The 15,093-nt window shown below is 42.9% G+C and overlaps 1 pseudogene; it reads left to right on the top strand.

Annotated features, from left to right (window-relative positions):
- On the top strand, positions 1-1,926 carry LOC139361358 (tigger transposable element-derived protein 1-like; annotated as a pseudogene).
- The last annotated feature ends 13,167 nt before the right edge of the window (positions 1,927-15,093 follow it).

Here is a 15,093-nt window from a genome sequence, read left to right as displayed (position 1 = left end):
ATTGTTTTGGGGAGGCACAAATTACACCATGTAAGAACTTAATAAATGTGTGTGTTCTGACTGCCCCACTGACCAGCCATTAACCCATCTCTCTTCCTCTGCTCACGTCTCTCTACTCCCTGAGACACAGCAATATTGAAATTAGACTAGTTAATAACCCTACAATGGTTTCTAAATGTTCAAGTGAAAGGAAGAGACACATGTCTTTCTCTTTAAAGCAAAAGCTAGAAATGATTAGGCTTACTGAGGAAGGCATGTTGAAAGCCAAGATAGGCCAAAAGCTAGGTATCTTGTGCCAGTTAGCTAAGTTGTGAATGCAAAGGAAAAATTCTTGAAGGAAATTAAAAATGTCACTCTCATGAACACATGAATGATAATAAAGTGAAACAGACTTATTGCTGATGTGGAGAAAGTTCGAGTGGTCTGGATAGAAGATCAAGCCAACCACAGCATTCCCTTAAGGCAAAGCCTAATCCAGAGCAAGGTTGTAACTGTCTTCAATTCTATGGAAACAGAGAGGTGAGGAAGCTGCAGAAAAGTTGGAAGCTGGCAACGGTTGTTTCATGAGGTTTAAAGAAAGAAGCCATTTCCACAATATAAAAGTTCAAAGTGAAGCAGCAAGTGCTGATGTAGAAGCTGTAGCAAATTATCCAGAAGATCTAGCTAAGATAATTGATGGTGGCTACACTAAACAACAGATCTTCAATGCAGATGAAGCAAACTCCTATTGGAAGAAGGTGCCATCTAGGACTTTCACAGATACAGAGGGTAAGTCAATATCTGGCTTCAAAGCTTCAAAGTATAGAGTGACTCTTCAATTAGGGTCGAATTCAGCTGGTATCTTGAAGTTGAAGACAGTGCTCATTGACCGTTCTGAAGATCTTAGGGCCCTTAAGAATTACGTGAAATCAATTCTGTCTGTGCTATATAAATGGAACAACGAAGCCTGGATGACAGTGCATCTGTTTACAGCATGGCTTGATGAATATTTTCAGCTCACTGTTGAGACCTACTGCTCAGAAAAAAAGATCCCTTTCAAAATATTACTGCTTATTGAAAATGCACCTGATCATCCAAGAGCTCTAATGGAGATGTACAAGGAGATTCATGTCTTCGTGCCTGCCAACATAATACTGATTTTGCAACCTATGAATCAAGGAGTAATTTTGAATTTTAAATATTATTATTTAAGAAATACATTTTGTAAGGCTATAACTGCCATAAATAGTGATTCCTCTGATTGATCTGGGAAAAGTTAAGTGAAAACTTTCTGGACAGGATTCACCATTCTAGATGCCATTAAGAACATCCATGATTCATGAGAGAAGGTAAAAATATCCACATTCACAGGAATTTGGAAGAAGTTGATTTCAAGCCTCATCAATGACTTTGAGGGCTTCAAGAGTTCAGTGGAGGAAATAACTGCAGATGTGGTGGAAATAGTAAGAGAACTAGGATTGGAAGTAGAGGCTGAAGATATGACTGAATTGCTGCAATCTCATGAAACAATTAACGGATGAGCAGTTGCTTCTTATGGATGAGCAAAGAAAGCGGTTTCTTGAGATGGAATCTACTCCTGGTGAAGATGCTGTGAACATTGTTGAAATGACAACAAGGGATTCAGAATATCCTATGAACTTAGTTGATAATGCAGTGGCAGGATTTGAGAGGATCGACTCCAGTTTTGAAAGAAGTTATATTGTGGGTAAAATGCTGTCAAACAGCCCTGTGTGCTACAGAGAAATCTTTCATGTAAGGAAGAGTCAATCAAAGTGGCAAAGTTCATTGTCCTATTTTAAGAAATTGCCGCAGCCACCCCAAACTTCAGCAACCACCACTCTGATCAGTCAGCAATTGTCAACACCGAGGCAAGACCCTCCATCAACAAAAAGGTTATGACTCTCTGAAAGTTCAGGTGATGATTAGCATTCTTTTAGCAATACACTATTTTAAAATTAAGGTGTATACATTATTTTTTAGATCTAATGCTGTTGCACACTTAATACACAATGGTGTCATGTAAACATAATTTTACGTGTACTGGGAAACCAAAAATTTCACATGACTCACTTTATTGTGATATTCATTTTGTTGTGGTGGTCTGAAACTAAACCTGCAATAATTCTGGGGTATCCTTGTGTTGATTTAAGGACAGTTATTTATAGGGTGAACACCAGAGAGCACTCACCATGGAGGAGGTTTTCAATAATCAAGTTAAAAGTAAAGGTGATATTTTAAGCTGTATCTTTACTTTTTGTTTTATTTCTCAATTTCTTCAGATCCAGGCAGCGAAGAGGGTGCTATTTGTGGGAGACCTCCTCAGAAAGCCCAGTAGTATGCAATCACCTAGACTTAAATGTATATATAGCGAGACCAAAAATGTACAGCACTATGAGGAGAAATCCATAATCCTATGGGAAAAGATAGAATAGTATAGGCAATAAGATTGGTGTAAGTGAAAGAATACAAAACTTGGCTCCAACTATTAGAGAACATACATTCTTTCAAGCATTCTGGAATATTTATAAAATTTTACCATGTACTAACCATAAAGCAAATTTCAAAAAATACCAAAAAATCCCAGTTCATATAATTAGACCAGATTATACAAGCACAATACACAATTAATTTCATAGGCATGAAATTAATAATAAAAAATAGACAAAGCATTCTACCTTCCTACATTTGGACAATATAGACACACTTCTATAAAATTCCTAGTTCAACAAAGGAATCATAATGGGTGTTAGAAAGCATTTATAATAGTAACAGTGAAAACAGTAGCAATCAAACCTGTGACACACAGCTACTACGAGAGCTAAAGGATTTGAGTCAAATCCACTAAGTGAATATTTATACAATTTGATTATATATGTGGGAAAATATAAAAGTAGATTTCTTTTTTACACCTTACCAAAAAATAAATTCAGGAATAAAGACTCGAATGTAAAAAGTAAAACTCTCAATGTTTTACACAAAAATATATGCAATATTTTATAAACTTGGGATGGGGAAGAAGTAATTAGACAATACATAAAAAGTTTAAATTTTGAAGGAAAAGATTGTTAAATTTGGTTGTATTAAAATGTAAAACTCCTATACACTAGAAAACTCCATAGGCCAAGTTAAAAGACCAGCCACAAACAGAGAGGAGAAATTTGTGGTGTAGAGGGCAGGTAAAAGATTAATATCCAGAATATGTAAATAATTACAAGTCAGTAAGAAAAGGACAACCCAAAAGAAAAACAAACAAAGGATATTTCTGAACAATTCACAGAACAGGAAACCTGAGTGGATTATAGAATGATTTTACCTGTGTTAGTAATAAGCTAAAAGATAATTGAAATTGCATAGCTATCAGTTTAGAAAAATAATTAGTCTGATTGCATCAAGTGTTGGCAAGAACATGGATAAATCAGGTGTGATTTCTTGCTGATGGTAGTATATATCAGTTTAATCAATTTGGAGACAGCTTAGCAATGCTTCGTAAAGGTGAAGCTGCACAAACCTTTTGACCCAGTAATTCCCTTCCAGGAATCTCCTTGAGAACCTCTTGCACAAGTGCCCAGAAAGACATGTACAAGCATGTCTAAGGCAGCTTTGTTAGTAACAGTAAAACATTACAAATAACGCTCGCTTATCTTAGGGAAATGTCCACAATTTTACCCATGGCAAGCGTGGAGGTCAAACAGGAGAACCAGCACTGACATGCTGCAGGTGCTTGAAGAGAATTCTCGAGGGCACACCAGGAGGGAGTGTGTTTGAAGAACGAATGGGCGTTTGAATGACAGTAAAAAAACACAAGAAAAAACAAATATGGAAATGTCAGCCAAGGCAGAGGATGAGCAAAGGTGTAAAGCCTGGAGCCAGCCTGGCACCTGAGGAGGCTGGCAGTGCTGCTGAGGCAGAAACAGGAGGAGTCGTGATGCTATAGGGGTGACAGCGCAAGACGGAGGACTGGGGTGGGAAAGGTGACAGAGGCTAAAGAATGACTGTTGTGTAGAGAAGTTGAGACCTCAAACCTGCAGGCCAGTAATTTCCTAAGTTTTGGGTTTTATGATGCCTTTATGCTTTTAAAAATTATTGGAGACCAGGGATTTTGTGTTCATGTATGTTGTATAGATATTTATTAAATTCAAAATTAAAACCAGGAATATTAAGTATTTTGTTATTTATTTAAAGTAATAGTAATAAGGCCATAACATGTCAATATAGGTAACATCTTTGTATTGTCCAAGATAAAAAAAAAAAATAAGAGACATCTGGTTTACTAGAAGATAGCTAGATTTCAATTTTTTACAGTATGTTGTTTTGGTTGAAGTGTATGAAGAAAAGCTTGCCTCATAAGGATAGCTGGAAAGGGGAGAAGCCTTTTTAGATCATTATGGATATTCTTTGATACCATACTAAAACTGTATAACTGGTAGATTCTCAAAAGTTGGTTGCAATGTGGAATCTGAAGCCATATTAACAAACATTTCAAACTCTGTTACATTAAAATCCATTGACCCATCTTGCACCTGAATAGGCTTTTTTATGTGTGCATGATTTTGTAATATCCACCATTGGTTATTTGGAAGATATTGGCTGAGTTACGTAAATCTTCCAAATGTTGATGTATCTCATTATACAAGACCCAGAACAGACTCCACATGTTTCTCAATATCACCACTAATCTCATCAGAAAAGTCGCTAAGTGTTGGGAAGCTGTCATGCTCATGGTGACAGATGCATGTTTACCAAAATTCTAATTTTGCTTGAAAGATCACATTTTATCATTGGCAACAAACACTGCTAGTTGTTTTCCTTGAAGTGACAAGCTCACTTTATTAATTTTCGAGATTAAAGCTGCCAAATACCCAAGTCTGAATAATCACAGTCAGTCATGTTTTCAAGTAGAAATGATGTTAGGTAGAAGAAAAGAAAGCTAGTTAACTTGCTACTCAAATGATCACACAAATGCTTTTCCCTGAGACAACCATGGTACTTTGGTATGTAGCAGAATTGTTTATGATTACTTTGCATTTTGACTAGCAGAATATTTAAAAGATGCTCATTGAAGGGCTGAGATTTTTAAAAGTTAATGTTTTTACTGCTTCATAGTGGTATTTCTAAGTGAAACTAGCTTTTTTTCTTTCTTCTACAAATGAATGAAGTAAAAAGAATACAAACACTAGGTTATAGTATAGTTCTGTTTATGCCTTAATTTGTGCTGAGGCAGCTACTGATTTGCCCACTATTTCTTTTGCACCATCAGTGCAAATATCAACACAGTGAAAAGGCTAAATAATCTCCTATTCTTATTATTAAAATAGTTTTGACATCATGTACTCTCTGAAAGTGTATTGGGTTCCACATTATACTTTGAGAACTGTTGTTAGATAAATGGAGACTATCAGGGAAGGACATGGTCAAATTTGCAATTTAGGAAGACCATTCTGTTAACAGCCTGGCTGAAGAGTTGGATGGGATGTGGGAAGGAAACTATAGCAGGGTTCCATGAGAGGTGATGTGGGCCCTGAACTAGGACCCAGGCTTTGGGCATAGAGAGCATGGGGATAGGAAAAACGATGAGTCCAGGAAGACTCCCAGCTTCCCTGACTGCACAGAGGATTCACAGAGATGGGGAACTCAGGAGAAGAAGAAGATGGGGGCTCAGCTTTGGTTAGGTTATATTGAGGTGCTGTTCATGCGGATATGTCCACAGGCAGCTGTTTATATGGATCCCGAGATACATGCTGGAGAACTAACATTAAGGAAAGATAAAATCTTGGAGGGTTAGTCTTGAGCCTACAACCTACTTACTACCAATCTTTAATGAATAGGTAGAGGAAGAGGAATCTGCAAAGGAGACTGGGAAGGAATAATAAGAAAGACAGAAGGACAACCACATATTTTGTCATGGGATGTGAGAGTCTTTCCAGAAGGTGAAGCCAAACCATGGCAAATGCTACAGATACTGAAGAACCAAAAGGAGTTCATGAAAACATAAGCACCAAGAAGCCTTCACACCAGTACATCCCCATGCCTGGAACACTGCCTGGTTCAGAGTAGATACATGTAATTCCTGCTGAATGAACAAATGAGCCCATTGGAACTTGCCATTGAGGGCACTGGTGACTGTTGTCATAGTGGCTTTGTGGAGTGTAGACACAAGCCTGGCTTTGTCTATGAAAAAAATACATGAAAGGAGAGGTGAGTGTACATTTTTTAGGAACTTAGTTTTCAAGGGAAGGGAAGAGATAAAGAGAGATCTTGCAAGCATAAAAAGATGAAGGATGACTTATATTTAGTTAGACTGTTTTTATTTTTTAAAGAATGAGAGACTTTTAAGCATGTTTTACAAGCACTGGGGAAGAAGCAAGTAGAAAGAGAAAAGTTGACAATTAATGGTAAATTATAATCCTTTTATTCACAGTTCCCTGTCTCCTCAACCTCCTTAGTCCCCAAAGCTACAAATGGCTTGGAGAAAGAGTCTCCCTGACACAACGTGTACTTTGGGCAAATTTTTGCCTGCGTTGACCATCCAGAAGAAAAGCACTACTGAGAAATTATGCCCCCTCCTGTCCCCTTCTGTCCTAGCACTGGACTGTCATTTATCTCAGCCTTTCATGACCTGGCAATTTTAAGTGAAACTAGCTTTATTTTCTGGCAAATGCATGAAGACTTCAAGGCATCACACCCCAGGTGTAGCTTCAGAAGTTCCAGAGTCTGCCATGCTGAGTCCAGCCGTATGCACGACTTTGAGCTCTTCAGAAGTGCCACCTCTCTCTCACCTCCCATCTTCCTTGCCTGGAGCAGTCTTCCTCTGCATGTCTAGCTGGCTAACTGCTTCTCACCCTTGAGCTCTCTCCCCTGAGCTTCCTCTATCATAGCACGCATCACACTAGACTGCAAATTCCTGTTCGCAACCTTTCTTCCCCTGCTAATCTAGAAGTTCTGTGAAGAGAGGTACCAAATCTTGCTCTCTGTGCGTCCCCAGTAACCAACACATAGTAAGGTTGGCTAAATGCATGTATTCCAAATCCCCTTTCATCCTAACTCTCTTCATGGACAAAGAAGACCTGGGCAGGGCAACGGGCTCAGAAATGGAATCCAAAACATCGCCTCAGGTTACATCGTTTCTCTGTAGAGTCTAATTTTCTCTGGCTGCTGACTGAGGGTGCACACAGCCTGAAGAATTGGAGGCAGTGAAGACTACATCATAATAACCATCTATTAAACTTCAAAGGGAGAAAAATTAAAAACATGATGGAACTAATTGCCGGCTGCCACAAATTGGTTTCTGGGCATTATAAATGTTTAATAGTTGGCCTAGATACCACTGCCATAGGTCACTGCCATTTACAACTACAGAGGGATGTGAAGATAACCAATACAGCCTGTGGCCTCAGCAGTCACAGCTCCACAGCCGCAAGGGAAGAAATGTACCTCTTTTGAGCGTTTGACATATTTATCTGTCACAAAGTAACCAAAAATGACTCCTATCTTAACAATTATATAACCTAAAGACATGGCACCCAGGTGAAACAAACCAAACTTCACAGACTACCCTGGCTAGGAGTCGGGATGCCTGGAGGTCAGATCAGGCTCTGAAGTAACCAGCCCTGTGCTCACAGGCCAGTTGCCTATTTTGAGTACTCAGCAAGTCCTGATAGAATATAGCTCTCTGTGGGGTCCATACCCATGAATTCAACTCACCTGAGATGGAAAATATTCAAAAAATTGCATCTGTACTGAACATATGCAGACTCTTTTTTTCTTGTCATTTTCCCTCAACAATAAGGTATAAAGATTTATATAGCATTACATTGTATTGGATATCATAAGTAACCTAGAGATGATGTAAAGTATATGGAGGAAGTGCATAGGTTATATACAAATACTGTCCCATCTTATATCAGGGACTTGGGCATCTGTGGATTTTGGTATCCCTGGAAGGTGCTAAAATGAATCCTCTAGGGCTACCAAGGGATAACTGTACTTGGGCTCATGAACTCACTTATTCATTTAATCAGTCCAGATTTATTAAATACCTACCACGTTCCTGGCACAATACTAGGTACTGGGGCTACCTTGAGATTCCAGTCCACTATAAGGCTCATGCCAAAGAAAACGATGTGGCGATGCTGTTGAGGTATGCATGGGTGCCGTCAGGGGAGGTATGGAAGGAGTAACTAAAACTCAGCAGAGAGAAAACATGTGAAGCCTCAAGAGGGAGAGATCTTTTAATTGGGCTTTAAATATTAAATACGAGTTTGTTGGGCATGGAAGCAGGAAATGTCTTTCAAAATAACAGGTACAGGGCATCAAAAATACATGAAAAAGAAATGTTTAGAGAACAGTGAGTGTTAGGTGGGCTAACAAACACCATGTCCCCTTGCCTGTGGCTGCATCCAGTTCCGATTTAACTCAGCACCTCCAGGAAGCCCCTTTCTCACTCTGGCCCCAGGCTTGTTCTTGGGGAAGATTCAGCAACTGGTTGGCATCCTGGACTCAAGGGAGGGAGACAGGAGAACTGGGCTTAGCTTGGTCATTCCCTTAACCTCTCCAAGCCAAAATTTTGTTATCTGCAATTAGGAATGATGGTCCTAAAATATCTGATAGTTCTGTTGGAAGCATCTAATGAGACAGCATAAATATAAAGCACTTGTAATCAAATTCCCCTCCTCTTCCCTTTCCCCACTATTCCAGGGAGCATTGCATGTTTAGACACAGGATTTATTGTTGAATTGACAAGTTTATCTGGTGGGCCACATTCCTGAATATAATGAGGCAAGAGTCACTGAAAGAAACTCTGACTCCTGGTATCCCCTGGGAAGAAGGCCTGTCTTCAGTATGGAAGTAAGAACTTAGAAAGCAGGTCGTGGGTAGGAGAGAGACATCTGGCTCCTTGTCCTCTTTCTCTCCAGCCCGGGCCTTGTGGACTCTAGACAGGCTGGAGGGCAGAGAGCCTCTCTGTGTGGGCCACAGGGTGCAGCAGTCATCTTAAGAGTTGCTTGCGGCCGGGCGCGGTGGCTCAAGCCTGTAATCCCAGCACTTTGGGAGGCCGAGACGGGCGGATCACGAGGCCAGGAGATCGAGACCATCCTGGCTAACACAGTGAAACCCCGTCTCTACTAAAAAAAAAATACAAAAAACTAGCTGGGCGAGGTGGCGGGCGCCTATAGTCCCAGCTACTTGGGAGGCTGAGGCAGGAGAATGACGTAAACCCGGGAGGCGGAGCTTGCAGTGAGCTGAGATCCGGCCACTGTACTCCAGCCCGGGCGACAGAGTGAGACTCCGTCTCAAAAAAAAAAAAAAAAAAAAAAAGGAGTTGCTTGCATGTTACTCCTCACTTGAATTACATCTTGTTTAAAAGCTCCAGCCTGGTCTCAGCCGTGCCACTGAGGACAACAGGATATTCAAGTCTAGGCTTTTGGGGTAAGTAAGAAGAGCAGTTCATGCTGGTCAGCAGGGTGTGGTGCCAGCAGTGTGTGTTGGTGGGAATGTCCCCAAGGCAGACGGGGACCAAGAGCAGACATAGGAGATATGGCCACCCAAGTGAAGATCCTCCCTCCCTGCCAGCACTCCTTTGGTCAACAAACTGCATTCCAGGTCTTACTGAAGGGGCTCTTGAGTGTTGAGAGCTCCACAAAAGGAAGAAGATGCCTGGGCGCTGAGTAAGGAAACTGACATGGAACACCTACCTTCCACCAGGCGGGGCTGCTGGCAACACCGTGGGCATTTTCTCACTTCATTTTCACAATGACCAACGAGGTAGGTGCTGTGACTTTCTCCCATGTTTGAGGAAACTTGGCCTTGGAGAGGTCAGCTGGTGCACCCCAGGGGCCAGGCTGTGGGTGACCAGGCCAGGATCCAAAGCCAGGTCTGCGGGACTCGCCTGCTGGTGCCATCTCCACACACCTGCAGTGTGCCTGGGTGTCTTGGCCTGCTGTGGCTCTTTGTTTCTCTTTGATAGAAGGGAGGGAATGTTTATTTCACTGGCTGGGATGGTGAGATCATTATCACCCTCAAAAAGCATGTATTAAATCCCTAATTGTTCATAGCACTGAGCACAGGACTGAATCATTTTGTATACAAAAAAAATTAAGAAAAGTACACAGATGGGGTCTCTGCCTTCTGGGAACATAGGATCCCCAGCACGTGAAGGTGAACTCAAGTGCTATGCCTGTAAAGCCAAGGCCGTGGTGCCATTCTCAGGAAGCCTGATGACCTCTGTGACTTTGGGCAGTTCCTCACTCTCTCCAAGCTTTCTCCAGGCTTACCACATGGTGAGATAATATATGGAAAGCACTTAGCAAGTTCCCAACATACTGTACATTCTCAATCATCAATAACTATTATTATGGCCATTGGGTAGGTGGCTTATACCCAAAATGGATTTAGGGATGAGGGAAAGGTTTATGGTTAAACACTTTTTTTGCGGGTGGGGAGATAGAGTCTCATTCTGTTGCCCGGGCTGGAATACAGTAGGGAGAACATGGCTCACCTGCAGCCTCTACCTCCTGGGCTCAAGCAATTCTCCCGCCTCAGCCTCCTAAGTAGCTGGGACCACAGGTGCATGCCACCATCCCTGAGTAGTTTTTAAAATTTTTCTGTAGAGCTGGGGCCTCACCATGTGGCCCAGGCTGGTCTCAAACTCCTGGGCTCAAGTGATCCTCCTGTCTTGGCTTCCCAAAATGTTGGGATTACAGGTGTGAGCAACCATGCCTGGCCAGAAAGAAGACTTTTGATTGCACAGTGGAGGAACCCTTTCACTACTCCACTGCTCTGTGGCTGTGGAAAGGCTACAAGGCCCTTATTTTCCTTACAAGAAAATGTTCTCATTCTTCTGAGATAGGAGGGCTCGGCCTTTATGGAGCAATCCTTCAAGTGTCTGTTGCTTAGTCACTGGTCTTTAGTTCTTTCTTCTAGAGAGATGTACAGTTTTCCTGAGGCAAAACCTTGAAAGAACTGTGAAATGCAGCAGGCTAGAGCTGTTAGTGACCTGCATACAGTAAGAACTCAGTAAGTGCTGGCTGGGATACCAGGGTTGGGGGTGATGCCCAGTTTCCCCAGACCTACAAAGGAGCCTCCTGTCCTTTCAATATTTGCCTGACAAAATGAACAAAATGAACAAAATGACAGAACCATGAACCCATCAGGTAAGACATCTGGGGCTGCCAGAGCTGCAGATGCAGACGGAGGGCTCCTAGAAGAGCTTTCACCCTGTGAGGGTCTTGCAGTGTGCACCCTTTGCCACACACAACTGGACAGGGAGTGACCAAGGAGCCCCAGTAACACAAGGGCACATGCTTTGGAAAATCTCTTTTGTTTCTTCCTGGCAGAGGCTTGGTAAGACACAAGCTTCGTGCTTAATGGCCTGTCAGGGGGAAAAAAACCCACAGCACTAGAGAGAAAAAGATTAAACTAATAAAAAAAAAAAACTAAATCCAAACATCACTGCCCTCCTGCCCCTCACCTCAGCCCACACCTGACACTGTGGGTTGTCTTCCAGCCAGTTCCCCTCCCAGGCAAATAATATTTATTCCATGAGGCCCTGACACACCAGTCCTCAGCAAGACAATGCTTGATTGTTTCTTCCTTCCCCCCTGCAGCAAACCATGGGCTGCAGCAGAAGACATGAAAACGGAAAGGAGCCAGGTTGCAGCTCTTCTTATGGGACCAGCTCCGGGTGCTGTCAAAACAAGCCTGAGATAAGGACGAGTGAGGGGTGGCGGGCTCAGAGATTAGCACTGCTACTGCCCAACGTTCTCAGAAAGTTTCATTCTCTTAGCGAAGTTCCTGGCAGCTGTGACCACTTAAACAGCTTTGGCTTCCATTAAACAGGAGAGTCATTAAGTCATGGAGCTTAAAGCAGCTCTAAAGGGCCCCAGTAGTCATTCCTCAGTGAAAAGTGCCAATTCATTGTCTGGTAGATTAAACAAAACCTGGAGGTTCGCAGTCAGAGGTGAGTTTCTGTAGCACTGAGGTGGACGGTTTGACCTTGATATGACCCTGTGCTTAAAAACTGGTCTTGTGTGAGTCAGAGACGCCTGCACTGGTGATGCAATGAGAAGAGGGAAGGTTCAGACCACAGAAAGGAATTGTATTGTCAGTTTCCCCAGGTCCTCAGCAGCTGTCCTCAAGGGGAGGCCTGCACCTCCACACTTGTGGGCGTTTCTCGTCAGGTGGAACGAGAGACTTGAGAAAAGAAAGAGACTCAAAGTATAGAGAAAGAAAAGTGGGTCCAGGGGACTTGTGCTCAGCATACAGAGGACCCGCACAGGCACTGGTCTCTGAGTTTCCTCAGTATTTATTGATCATTATCTTTACCATCTCAGAGAGGGGAGTGTGGCAGGACAACAGGGTAATGGTGGGGAAAGGGTCAGCAGGAAAACATGTGAACAAATATCTCTGTGTCATAAATAAGTTTAAGGAAAGGTGCTGTGCCTTGATGTGCATGTATACAAACATCTCCACAAACATTTCCGTGCATTAAAGAGCAGTGTTGCCACTAGCACATCTCACCTCCAGCCCTAAGATGGTTTTCTCCTATTTCAATAAATAGAACGTACAATAGGGTTTTACACCGAGACAGTTCTATTGCCCAGGAACGAGCAGGAGACAGATGGCTTCCTCTATGTCAACTGCAAAGAGGCCTTCCTCTTTTACTAATCCTCCTCAGCACAGACACTTTATGGGTGTCAGGCTGGGGGACGGTCAGGTCTTTCCCTTCCCATGAGGCCATATTTCAGATTATCACATGAGGAGAAACCTTGGACAATACCTGGCTTACCTCAGCAGAGGTCCCTGTGGCCTTCTGCAGTGTTTGTGTCCCTGGGTACTTGAGATTAGAGAATGGTGATGACTTTTAACAAGCATACTGCCTTCAAGCACTTGTTTAACAAAGCACATCCTGCATAGCCCTAAATCCATTAAACCTTGAGTAAACACAACACCTGTCTCTGCAAGCACAGAGTTGGGGGTAGGATTACAGATTAACAGCATCTCAAGGCAGAAGAATTTTTCTTAGTACAGAACAAAATGGAGTCTCTTATGTCTACTTCTTTCTATGTAGGCACAGTAACAGTCTGATCTCTCTTTATTTTCCCCACACTGCCCTGTCTGTTCAGACCTGAAAGGTCCAGACAGGTGTCTTATTGATGGTAGGGTTTATCAATAGGTTTACCAATAGGATGTATGTTGCAGGCCGAGACAGTTTGTGTTTTCCCAGTCCAAGTTTACTTCCTTGTGGATCAGCCACAGCCATCAGGGTCAAGGTTAGTCCCTCCTTGAAACTAGGGAAGGTGTCCCTTTCTTCTTTGAGCAGTGACTGTAGACAATTTACAGAAAGGAGGGAAACAAATGATAACCCCAGGGGCTCACCTGCATTGTCCTCCCTCATAGGGGAGCCCACTCCTCACTCAGCAATGGTCCAGGGTGGCTAAACCAGCCAGTAGGTGGGAACACCATGACTGCTCATGAGGGCAAAGTGGGCCGGGAACAGTGGCTAACATCTGTAATTTTAGCACTTTGGGAGGTTGAGGTCGGCAGATTGCCTGAGCTAAGGGAGTTCAAGACCAGCCAGCCCAAGAACATGGTGAAACCCTGTCTCTACTAAAATACAAAAAATTAGCTGGGCATGGTGGTGCATGCCTGTAGTCCCAGCTACTCAGAAGGCTGAGGCATGAGAATTACTCTGGGTGACAGAGTAAGACCGTCTCCAAAACAAATAAACAACAACAAAACAAACAAGCAAACAAAAAACAAGGAACCAGGGCAAAGTGAAAACTTATTTCTGGGGAGTACTCACTGGCTTTCCAAAAGCTTTCATTTATTCTAACTCATAATTAGGTGGAGTGAGCAGGGAAGGTATTAGTATCCCCATTTTACAGCTGAAGAAACTGAGATTCAAACAAGTTAAGTGACACCTAAGCAAGCATCTCAAACCCTGGGACTTTTGATTCCTAGGCTGGTACTCTTACTACGTTAACACTATGAACTTTATCCTAGATGGCTTTGGAACTCCAGGACTCAACTTCCAGCCTGGTCTCTGTCCACCTTGCCAGCATCCCCTTTTCACTTGTCAGGACCCAGCTAGACTACCCCCTTCACTAGAGGTCTGACATTGGAAGCCAATCAACAGAAAGATGAACATTACTCAAGAGTTTGTCTCCCTGCCCATTTCACTGAGGTCAGAAAGCAGCTGGGAGGAGAATGAAAAGGTTTGGGGCAGATGTCTTTCCCTGCAAGAGAGAGTGCCCCTTCCTTAAGCTGTCTCATCAGCAGTTTCACTCTTTCCTGGGGCTGACTGGGAGGAACTGTGCATCTGCACAGAACCATGAACATAGATTGTGGAAACTGGGGTAGGACATTTGCTAAAGAGAACTCCAGGAATACTTGGCTCCCTGCAACTCCAGTGTGAGGGATATGCAGCCTTATGGCTACCCAGTGGGTGACCAGCATTCTGGAAATACCACTCTGTACAAGAATTCTGATGGGGTCTGTGATCCAGGACTAAAGAGGCTTGATCCTGGCTGGAAAACCTGGGGTAACTGGCAGTCTGGATTATCCCATGTGGGATTACTCAGCCTGAAAAAGTTCTATTTATTTGTTAAGGGAGGGCAGATCCATATCCCATCTGTTGACACCTGGAAGGCAGAGGAGCCATTTCCCTCACATACACGCCCCAGAGTGGGCCTGACCTTGTAAGTGAAACCATGCTCACCAGCTCCCAGAAGCTGCCTCTCCAAGAGTGTCTTGGAGGTTTCCCAGCATTTCTCTCCATGACTGTGTTAGTTTTGGCTCCAAGATCAAATGAGGAGAAGATTCAAGAGGTTTTAAGTCTTCAATTACACTGCCGAGCAGTGCACACCCACCTTTTAACAGTGATGTCTTTCTGTGGTTTCAGTTCAGAGGTCAGAAGAGCAGAGAGGAGGAGCTACCTAACGTTTTAGAGGGGGAGATTGACCTGGTTTCAAGGTGACGTCAACAAACAGAGAATTATTGCGAGAACAACTAGCATTTGCAAAGAGCACACGATTTGTGCTGAAGATGCAAGCCTTCCAGTGCTGGCACCAGCATAAACCAACTGTGCGACCTTGAGCA

Source organism: Macaca nemestrina, unplaced genomic scaffold, assembly GCF_043159975.1.
Source record: "Macaca nemestrina isolate mMacNem1 unplaced genomic scaffold, mMacNem.hap1 Scaffold_44, whole genome shotgun sequence".
Lineage (NCBI taxonomy): Eukaryota > Metazoa > Chordata > Mammalia > Primates > Cercopithecidae > Macaca > Macaca nemestrina.
Note: the sequence above shows the minus strand (reverse complement) of the source record. Positions and strands in the feature narration are given on the sequence as shown.